The sequence below is a fragment of the Solanum pennellii genome, chromosome 3, assembly GCF_001406875.1.
Source record: "Solanum pennellii chromosome 3, SPENNV200".
Taxonomy (NCBI): domain Eukaryota; kingdom Viridiplantae; phylum Streptophyta; class Magnoliopsida; order Solanales; family Solanaceae; genus Solanum; species Solanum pennellii.
In genome coordinates, this window is record NC_028639.1 from 57,175,510 (window position 1) to 57,187,430 (window position 11,921).

At 39.0% G+C, this 11,921-nt stretch overlaps 1 long non-coding RNA gene across 2 annotated transcripts in view; it reads right to left on the reverse strand.

The window, feature by feature from the left end:
- LOC114076319 overlaps window positions 1–3,279 on the reverse strand; it is an 18,772-nt gene extending 15,493 nt beyond the window's left edge. The window contains exons 1-2 of one of the 2 annotated variants that reach the window (XR_003577118.1): window positions 2,855–3,279; window positions 1,874–1,956 (exon numbers count right to left, since the gene is read on the reverse strand). This is a non-coding gene — a long non-coding RNA (uncharacterized LOC114076319). Of the gene's footprint in view, window positions 1–1,868; window positions 1,957–2,854 lie in introns of both variants that reach the window. The other variant, XR_003577119.1, reaches the window with a different exon arrangement.
- Between the last annotated feature and the right edge of the window lie 8,642 nt (window positions 3,280–11,921).

An 11,921-nucleotide genomic window follows, 5' to 3' on the forward strand; every position in this document is an offset into this window, starting at 1 on the left:
CTTCTTACGTTTATAAGCTTACTTAAGTTTGATTCCAAACTTCTTCTTTTTTTGAGTCATGTGTCTTAAGAGTATTTTGATAGGTAAGATCGTGCAAAACTTGATTTCGTTTATACCATATTGGTTGCACAAAGAGTGGAAGAACCTCAAAAATGTTTGTGCCACATGCAAGTGGATAGTGTCAGCTATTTTACCTTCACCTTGAGAATTCATGAATTCAATGTTCACTTGGCTTTAACCAATCAGTTTAGTTTGGACTACATGGTGTTGCTTTTCTTCATTGGTTGTTCAAATAAAGGGCTTATAATGAGAGTTGAGCGAACCATTCTTAATTTATATAATTTGAGTTTATAGAATACTTGCACCCACCAAAGGATATCTATGGATTAGTGAATTCTTAAACTTCTGTTGAAATAGCAGAAGGTGGTTCGTCATGTTCTGTCATTTCTTCCACAACTAGGCTTGCAGTTTTCGGAACTCATAATAAAGGACAAGGAAGTTACAAGCCTAGTTGTGGAAGAGATGATGGAGCGTGACGAACCATTTTCCGCTATTTCAACAGAAATACAAGAAATCATTATTTCATCGATATCCTTTGGTGGGTGCAAGTATTCTTAAACTCAAATTATGTTAGTTGAAGCCAAGGCAACATGAAATGAATGAATTCTCAAGGTAGCATAGTCAGCACTCTCCTCTTGCACATGGGAAAGTGTTCTCAAGCTTGTTCCACTCTGTAATGCAATCGATATGGAATAAATGACCACAATTAATTTATTCATTTCCTCGCCATCAAAATACTCATCCTAAGACACACAGACCGAAAAAGGTAGGCTTAAATCAAACTTAATTAAGTAAATTTTCAAACTTAAGGGGAGAAATGATTCTGAAATTTAGGTGCCCCTTACTAAACATATGGAACAATGCTCCTTGTTGTCAGGACATATAGTTATGTAAATAAAGACCTCTTTCTTTGAATAGAGCATAAGCATTTTACTATACTTATAATAGATTTCAAGTAAGTTCTAAAGATTGCAGGAAAAACATTATTTGGATATCATTCTTTCAAGGAAAATTCAAGTAGGTTTTATCAAATGCTAGAAAAGAATATGTTGTATCAACACTTACTTATAGGTTATCAGATCCAATGGTCGATATAGGCTTTCTTAATTTTTGATTTCAGTGGCTTTATGAAAATCCCAAAAGTCAAGTTTCAATCAAATTAGTTAGTAATTAATTGATTTAACTGATTGTTTTTAGGTAAATGATAAGTAAAAAAGCGGTAGGAACTAGAATAAATATTTCAGTAGCAATAAATATTTTTTGCATTTGTTTCTACCGAACTATTTATTCTAGTTCCTACCTCTTTTCTACTTATCAGTTACGTAAAAAGAGTCAGTCAAAATGATTAATTATTAACTAATTGAATGAAACTTGACTTCAGATATTTTAAGAAAGTCATCAAACCAAAATAAGAAAAAGGCTATATCAACGATTGGATGGGATGAGAATGTAAACTATAACAGTTAACTATTTCAGTATATTGATTTTTAAAAAAAAAATAAGATCAATGAAATCACATCAAAGAATTCTACAGAACTTAAAGTTAACTGCATCCAAAAGAAAAAATAATTGTATGATCATATACATATGTTTTAAGGTGAGAAAAACTTGTTCGTACAAATAGTCCGGTTGATCTGATGAATGACAATCGTTGAACCATCTCAATATATACATAGTTTTTGACGTGTGACTAATGAAAGATTCAGGTTTATCAAGAGAATGATGCTAGACTTCCAAAACTCGTGTCTATTTGATAGTATATTTGTATAAGATGAGTTATAGATCATATGAGTTAGAAATAGAGTTACCTTACCTGGATAAGTATACTCGGTGGAATTACTCGAAGTGCACTCAACAATCTGATCCATACACCACTTGAACAAAATTGAGTTGGACCTAAACTTGGGAGAGCAGAACATATATTGGGGAACAAGTAATTACTAGAGATGTGTATGACTGTTAAACAATTTAATGCTAATTAAGTCTTAGAAACATATAGTATGTTTTTACGGTTACTCCTTATCATGAACTTTAATATATGATCGTGTATTCTCCTTTGGACTTCAGGTCAAGTCTGAAGTATTGTGGATGTGATTAAGTCAAACAAAAAAACGACAAGACAGAGAAAATCTAAAGACTTTTATACCCATAGAAGGGAATTGCTCAGGGAGGAAATGAGCAAGAAAAAGAAGTGTTTGACCAAGTATGTTTAACAAAATTGTTTCTCAAGAATGAGTGGTAGATCCTTTTATCATTAAACATGTTTTTCGTATTATCAGGCTTATCATTTTGAAATCTTTATAGGCAGGTGAAATATTGGGTATATCAATAAAAATATTCAAGGCAGATTTTCTGCCCCTCTTCAATGAGCTCTTAGCATATCTAATGCCTATGTTGGTAAGAAGAAGGATGGGGGACAGGGATAACATGTTCCTACTTTAACTTCATTTCATTACCCTTACTCAGAGGCTCTATCAAGGCTAAAAGTTTTGAAAGGCATCCAATTGTTGTACTACCTGAGAACATAATGACCTATGATAATGAAGTTTCAGCATTAGGGAAGATCTGTAATTTTCTCTGTGACAGCATTGACTCGGCCCAAGTACTTTTCTACTTCGATGTTCTATTAATCACATGTTGTGTAGTTTCTCGAATGGTGTTACTTATTTACAAAAGTCTTTCCTTTACTTATTTTAGCCTGTAGGAGAACTTTGAAATAACTTTGTTCTGATTTTTTTTATACTCATATCCGACACCTTTTGGTAGGTTATTCCTGTTTCCAATAAAAGCTGACCTGATTGAAGCCAAGGTTGTTCACTATCAACGTTGTTCAATAGCCGACAGAGCAGATTGCTAGTAGCATGATTACACTGTTGAGGCAGCTTCAGCAAACAGTACCACCAGTCTCCCTGTCTTCAATACAGTCATTCCTGCAGCCTCAGCAGTAGTTAACACTGCAAGTCTCTAACCATTGTTATCATTGTGGAAGCATACAACTTTTCTACGATGGAATGAACCTATCAGACCTGTGAATAAGATAAGGGACTAAATAATTTGACATGTAATTTACTTAAAACGATTCACGTTTGCAGTACGCCAAATTAAAAAAAGGACGAAGAAGGAAACAAAGCAGAAGACTACGAAAAATGGCAAAGAAAGGGGGTTTTTTGTCGTCTTGTGTCTAACTCTTATGATCTAAATTTGAGAGTTTCATCTTAACATTCCGCATATTCCTATTTAAATAAGAATTTAGTAAAATATATTTTATTTTCTTCCTAAATGCTTTAATATTAATGAAAAAATTAGCTATGATATATTGGTGTGTGGATTAAGTTTTACAAGATTTTTATAACTTACTTATATTTTAATGAAGATATTAGGACTCATTTGGCCATAGATATTCTCAAAAATATTTGTGTGTGGGGGGGAGGGGGTTACAACTTATTACTATTTAACAAATGTTTTTGGCAAATAATCTAAATTCTTAAATACTAGAAAAAATTTAGTATTTAGGTCAAATTAAATTTGGAACTTTTTAAAATGAGTGAAGTGTCAGAAACACATACTTTGTCCTTTATTTGAGTTTTCCTACCTAAATTATGGAGAGTATGAGTTATATATCTAAACTATCTCCCATTAATTTGAGAAATAAATTTTTTTACTACTCTCTTGATGGTGTGTACTACACACTTTTTTTGTTACTAATTTTTGAACACGTGCAATGCACGTGTATACAATGCTAATTAGTATAAATGCCTTTAAAATATAAATGTACGATGTGTAAATTACAAACTCGAAGCAAAATGTTTAATGCCTAAAAATCTTCCGCATTATTTTTAAGGAATACCCTCCACCCTTTTACAGATACATACATATCGAGAACTTATCGTCAAAGGAGAGTGGTGTTCTGTAATAGTTGTATAGAAATTTGATCAACATATGTCTTCCTTAGGATGTTTAGTAGATCATCATCAATTTTTATAGTCTACACCTATAAAATAAAAATATTTATTTGTTATAAAATAATCATGTTTAAATATTTAATTGACATATATAAATAATAATTATATGTATATGTACCCTTCGTCTTCTTTGGCTCATTTGAGAGTTACTAATTTTGTCATCTGTAAATTTTGACAAAACAAATTTTTGTCAGTTATATATATATATATATATATAATTTGAATTATGAAATACAACACAATCATTTATGAGATTTTAACAGTATGGAAGAAAAAAGAAAACAATATAAATCAAAAATAATATGGTGCGATAAATAAATGCATATAAAAAGGGCAATATACAAATAAAGGAAAATAAAAAATATAATAGGGTGATGAAAATATTATGCGAGAGTAAAAATTAACTTGTTCCTATGCATATATGAATTACTATTACAAATATTTATTCCGCAACAGTAAGGAAGATAGAGACAAGAAAAATGAGTAATATAGAGAAAAGATGGAGGAATTCACTGACTATAAATATTTATATTTCTCTTCAATTAATTCAGCACATAAACAACTTACACACCTTGATGTGACGACCCGCCAAAATTTCAGCTTGATTCCGCATCCGAAAAGGGACAGATTGCTCTAGAGTTGTGCGGAGAACTCTACAACATTTTTGAACTCTCAAGAAGGCTAGAGAAGGTCCCAAGGTAGTGTAGAATTCTCTAGAAAAGGGACCAAAGTGTAAATATTCTAGGGACTTGTAAAGTAAATATTAATTATACTTTAGTCCCTAGAAAGTAGTATAAATAGAGGTACCCCTCATTTGTAAAGGCACCAAGCAAAGTTGTAAGCAGTCTCCAAGCATAATAAAAAAGTCTTCTTCCAAAGCTCTCTTTTGGTCTTTCTAAGTTCTTCCTCAGTCATTCTCTTAGCGATCTAAGTCTTAAAGGCTTCCTTGAGCTTACAAGACCTTGAAAGATTAGTAAGTAAGTCATCGAGGGCCACACGAAACCTTAGCAAATACTCTAAGTCCACGATAAAGTGGTATCAACAAGGTTTGATACTAAGGGAATGGCTACCGAAGGAGACGTAAACTGCGCTTGCACCACCAACGTCTGTGTGGATGGTGGTAATAAGAACCGAAAGGGGAAGAAACATCAAAAGGGTAATGAGGAGGTTATGCTCGAACCCACACCTAGCGAGGCACTAACATCTCATCCACCCTCTACGGCCGAAGAAAGTGATGATGAATTGCGCAAAGACGCCATAGACGTCACCGCTGGTGAAGAATGGGTCGCAAGGGTGGAAGTGGCGATACAAGCCGTCGAGATCTTAGGACGGCGCATGAACGTGGCAGACGGCAAGTTCAAGACCCATGAGGACTTCACCCTTGAGAAGATCGAGAACATCCGTAAAGACTTGGAAGGTCGCCAGCGGGCCGAGTTCGAGATGAAGGAGGCCATCACTTCCTTGGAGTGTCGACTTATGGATGTGCTTAACACAAAAAAGACCATCACTTCCTTGGAGCATCAGCTTAAGGAAGCACTTAGCACGATCGAGACCCTGAAGGCCGAAGTAAAAGCCCTCAAGGAAAGCGTTAGATTAAAGGATCTGCACCACCTGACCTTGATAGGGAGGCCAGGGTCGAGGGTCCCAAGCCACCTATAGTCAAGGGCGTCCGTGACGCTTAAGAGGTGGAAATATTTCTATGGCACTTGGAGAATTACTTCAAGTGTAGTCGGGTAAGAAACAACGAGAACAAGATCAACATTGTCGTGTTGTACTTGCCCAAGATGGCTTTGCTATGGTGGAGGTGCAAAGAGGCCGAGATCGGGAAGGGGACGTGCACCATCAACATGTGGGAGCAATTCCGCGAAGAATTCAAGAAAGTCTTATTCCCTAACAACGTCGTGTACGAGGTTAAGCGCAAGTTCCGAGAATTGAAGCAAACTGGAAGCATTCGAGCATACATGAAAGAGTTTACAACTCTATACTTCCATTTCCCAGCCCCACGGACGAAGACATGTTGTTCCACTTCATGGACGGACTACAGAATTGGGCCAAGACGGAGTTGGAGCGGCGTCAGGTCAAGACCATAGACGAAGCCATCACACAAGTCGATTCCTTGACGGACTTCAAACATGAACGGAATGACAAGGTAAAGGGCAAAGATACAAGAAGTAGTAATGCCAAAGGTCGGGGAGACTGTGGTCCAGGCAAGAAGCAGCAGGAACACCCCAAGCAGAACGACCTCCACAAGTCGGACAGCAAGCGGTTCGGATGCCAGAATTACACAGATAAGTGGGCGCAGACCAACAAAGAAGATGGATGCTACATATGCGGAGGACCACACGGCTATGCCAGGTGCCCCGAAATGAAGAACCTTGGTGCCATCCTACGTGAACGGAAGGAGAAGGACGCACAAGAGCAAGGGTAAGAAGTGGGTACGACACAGTTGGGCATGGTTGGACTGCGCGGTGCGATAGCCAAGCAGACCGAGAAACCAGGAGACTTATGCACGCACTATGTAAAAACATCTCCATTAATGGACGACCAGCTCGTTCCATGGTAGACTTTGGTGTTGAAGCAAACATCATCACCAAAATGGTGGCAGAGAGGTTATGGCTGAATTACATGCCAAGCAACACCCGCCTCAACACAGTTAACGCCCCACCGACTCCCGTGTGCGGGGTCACCCAAGGAGTAAGCATCACGTTTCGAAAGTGGCAAGGAAAGACAAACATAACCGTCACTCCTCTAGACATATTCAACATCGATCTCGGGCAAGAATTCTTCCAGCGCTGCCACACGATGATCGATCCCTACCTCCAACGACTCATGGTCATGGAGAGGGAAGGTTCATGCATGGTGCCCTTAGTCAAGGTGCCAAAGAAGTAAGGGCACGCCAACTTATCGGCCATGCAGATTGTGAATGGTCTAAAGAAAGAGGAGCCAACGTTCCTAGCTACCACTGCAGGTTTGGGAGAAGACAATGGTACTATGAAGTCCTTGCCACGGCTCATAGAGAAAGTCCTTGAGAAGAACGAGGACGTGATACCGGACGAGCTGTCGAAGGATCTACCTCCGAGGCACAAGGTAGATCATGAGATAGAGTTAGAGGTCGGAGCCAAGCCACCCGCACATGCACCTTACCATATGGCTCCGCCGGAGTTAGAGGAGCTAAGGAAGAAGTTGAAGGAGATCCTCGAGGCCGGTCACATCCGTCCATCCAAAACACCTTATGGCGCGCCAGTGCTGTTCCAGAAGAAGAAAGACAGGTTGTTGCGCTTATGTGTCGACTATCGAGCACTCAAAAAGGTCACAATTAAGAACAAATATCCTATCCCGCTAATTCTAGGTTTATTTGATAAACTTGGGCATGCCAAGTACTTCACCAAGAGGGACCTCCGGAAAGGCTACTACCAAGTGTGCATCGCAGAGGGAGATGAGCCAAAGACAGCGTACGTGACTAGATACGGAGTATACGAGTGGTAGGTGATTCCTTTTGGCTTGACCAACGCACCCGCAACCTTTTACACGCTGATGAATGAGATTATTCATCCTTACTTGGACCAGTTCGTGGTGGTGTACTTGGATGACATAGTCATCTATAGCAACACCTTGGAGGAACACGTGGAGAACTTAAGGGAAGTCTTCCAAGTCTTACGAGAGAACCAGCTCTACGTCAAGCGGGAGAAGTGCGAGTTCGCCCAGCCTGAGGTGCACTTCTTAGGCCATGTTATCATCCAAAGCGAACTCCGAATGGACGAGGCAAAGATTAGGGAGATCCAAGAGTGGGAGGCGCTCACGAAGGTGACCGAGCTGCGATCATTCCTTGGGCTTGTGAACTACTATCGCAGGTTCATGCGTGGTTACTCCGCTAAATCTGCTCCATTCACCGAGTTGTTAAAGAAGAATAATTCGTTGGTTTGGAGCGAGGAGTGCCAAAAAGCATTCAAAGGTCTCAAGGCCTCAGTAACGGAGGAGCCGATCTTGACATTGCCCGACTTCTCCAAGACCTTTGAAATACATACTGATGCCTCAGAATTTTCCATTGGAGGAGACTTAATGCAATATAGACACCCAATAGCATTCGAGAGCCTCAAATTAAATGAGGTCGGACGACAGTACACGATGCTGGAGAAAGAGATGACGGCCATTGTGCATTGACTACGGACGTGGAGACACTTCTTACTAGGCTCCAAGTTCGTGGTCAAGACCGACAACGTTGCCACTAGATACTTTCAGTCCCAAAAGAAGATCACCCTAAAGCAAGCTAGATGGCAAAATTTTCTAGCAGAGTTCGACTATATTTTGGAGTACAAGCCAGGAAGAGGCAATGTCGTGGACGACGCACTAAGTAGGAAGGCCGAGCTTGTTTCCATCACTACAGATCACTGTTACATTCAAGATGCAATCAAGGATGCCATGCAACACTATCCAGAGGCTAAAAAACTGATGGAGTTGGCTGTCCAAGGCAAAACCAAGCGTTTTGGGGTAGAAAATGGCTTCTTGCTCACCACCGGTTGGAGGGTTTATGTACCCAAGTTTGGGTCTATCAAGCGGCGCATCATAAACAAAAGCCACGACACACCATAGGCTGGGCATCCAGGACAGCGACGTACGAGGGCGTTGATCGAGGCTTTTTACTTCTGGTCACGCATGCGGGACGACATCGATTTTTATGTGCAAACTTGTCTTGTGTGCAAACAAGACAAGGTTGAGCAAAGGCAATCGGAAGGGTTACTAGAGCCACTAACCGTAGCAGAACGCCCATGGGACAGCGTGACCATGGACTTCATCACTTTCTTGCTGAAGTCCGACGGGTTTGGTACAATCATGGTCGTGGTGGACAGGTTTTCAAAGTATGCTACATTCATGCCCGCCATAGCCGGTTGCACGGCAAAAGAGGCTGCTCAATTGTTCTTTAAGAATGTGGTTAAATATTGGGGGCTTTCGAGACATATCATTAGCGACCGATACCCCCGCTTTACCGGGAACTTTTGGAGAGAGTTGTTCAAGATACTTTGAATGGAGCTTCACTTCTCCACAAGTTTCCACCCGCAGACCGACGGCCAGACCAAACGCATCAACGCCCTACTAGAGTGCTATCTAAGGCACTATGTTAGTGCGCATCAAAAGGATTGGGCCAGACTCCTAGATATGGCACAGTTTCCCTACAATTTGCAGAGGAGCGAGTCCACCGGACGCACACCATTTCAGTTGGCGACAAGCCAACAACCCCAAACTCTGCATTCGTTTCCAACTGCTTTTGAGGTAAAGAGTTTGGGTGCTTACCATCATGCCAAGGGATGGGAGGAGCAGCTTGACACTACCAAGTCCTACTTGGACAAGGCAGCCAAGAAGATGAAGAAGTTCGCCGACCGCAAGCATTGTCCCACGAACTATAATGAAGGCGACATGGTCTTGGTGAAATTCAATCCAAGACAGTTCAAAGAACTAAGTGGCGTCCATCAAAACTTAGTGCGCAAATATAAGGGTCCGTTCAAGATCGTTGCCAAGGTGGGCAAGATTTCGTACAAGTTGGAGTTAGCTCCACACTTTAAGATCCATCCGATGTTTCATGCGAGCGTCCTCAAGCCGTACCATTACTGTCACTGCATCGCATGACCGAGAGATCGCAGCTATCATGGATTATCAAGCCAAACGGAAGCGAGGTCAACAAGCCAGCGCAATGTTCCTTGTGCATTGGAAGGGACAAACTCCGAAAGAGATCACATGGAAGAAATATGAAGATTTGTGGCAGTTCAAGGACAAAGTCCAAGAGTTCTTACAGCAATGCGTCGCGCTCGTTGCATCATCAGGTGGGGGAGCGTGTGACGTCCCGCCATAATTTCAGCCTAATTCCGCATCCGTAAAGGGGCATATTGCTCTAGAGTTGTGCGGAGAACTCTACAACATTTTTGAACTCTCAAGAAGGCTAGAGAAGGTCCCAAGGTAGTATAGAATTCTCTAGAAAAGGGACCAAAGTGTAAATATTCTAGGGACTTGTAAAGTAAATTCTAATTGCACTTTAGTCCCTAGGAAGTAATATAAATAGAGGTGCCCCACATTTGCAAAGGCACCAAGCAAAGTTGTAAGTAGTCTAAAGCATAATACAAAAGCCTTCTTCCAAAGCTCTCTTTTGTTCTTTCGAAGTTCTTCCTCAATCATTCTCTTAGCGATCTAAGTCTTAAAAGCTTCCTTGAGCTTACAAGACCTTGAAAAATTAGTGAGTAAGTCGTCGAGGGCCACACGAAAATTAGCAAATACTCTAAGTCCGTGATATAGAACTTGCAAGATAAATTATTTAACAAATCAAAGAAAATTTCAATTTAAAAGCCATAAATTTTATGGTACCCAACAAATTTCCAAAGAGAACTATACCCAACAAATTTCCAAAGAGAACTAAGCAAGATCTATGAGTTACAGCACAAGAAAGACTCCTAAGAGCCAAGAATTCAACTAATCTTGGTAAATGCTAATGGCATTCTCATCAATATGAACCTCAACTTTGCTTTTGCCAAAACGGATGATGATGGTTATTTTGGGTCAATATTGGAGATGTCACACAGGTAACACTTATTCTATATTATAATGGGAACAACAAGATCTTTTGGAAGAACTAATTACTAAATGTAGAATTAATTTCTGTAGATTATTGGATATATAGGAACTTCATAAAACACTTGATTTACAATGCAAATGTTAATTACATGCAAGCATTAGCGGCTGCATCTTCAGCTTGTTAGCTTATCTACTCGATCGGAATTTATACCAAAAAAAAAAAGAAGAAGCAAGGTCTAAGCACTTCAAAATAGAACCAAAATAGTAAACACAAGAATACATAAAAACAAAAAATGAGCAATCTTTATCACAAAAGACTTCTGCATGAGTTTGAGATTGAAAAATGGTGTGTATACGAAAGGCGACAATAGATGATTCTCTACTAAGATCATGACCGCTTCTCAGAATGCTATGTATACAGAGACATTAGGATATAAGTTTGGGACTTAGAAATTTCCCTGAGTCAATTTGTGCACAGTGAATATATGTTACTAATGTATGTTTTCTACATGAAACAATTACACCGTGTAAGGTTGGAACATTGGTACATTAATGCTTTTGCTTTTCCTGTTATTGTATTCACCTTTCATATTTAAATTTTTTTTATCACAACTAACCAAAAAGAAAAGAATGATGTTTGACATTCTTTGCTTATATTACTGACTCATAACCAATATAAAAACAAATTTCAATCACCCACTAAATCAAAAATGATTAATAAATAAATAAATAAATAATGAACCACTAAACCAAAAAATGATAAAAACGATATTACAACTCAATTTCATAACCCAACACTAAGAGAACATCTAAATGTCTATTTTGCACACATACAGAGAGCACTACAACAGCATCCCCATGCTTTTTCCTCAACCACAAAATGATAATTTTCGGATAGTATACATAAGGAATGAAATGTCTTTGTCTTAATCTGCTTAGGAGACTAAAAATTCACATGTCTTATCATATGAATTTCAGATCGTGGTATATGCCTAGCTACAAGAACTACAAAAAGATCACAAGCCCAACCAATACATTGAAATAGGTTTTGGACATTAAAGCAATGAAAGTTGAGCCTGAAAAAAAGTCCAGAGACGCTGCACAAAAATGAAACGCTGTTACACTGATGAGGGAGGCTGAACAGGTGTTTCTAAAGAATTAAATTAGGGTTGAGATTATAAGCAATTTTTTTTAATAAATTAATATTTATTTAATATATAGGGACAAAATGATAAATCAACTTTTTGGGTTAAACTGTTCCCACTTATAATAATATATGATTATTTATAAAATACCACATGACACTCTACATGGACAAAACACTCCACCTTAAAAAAAAAA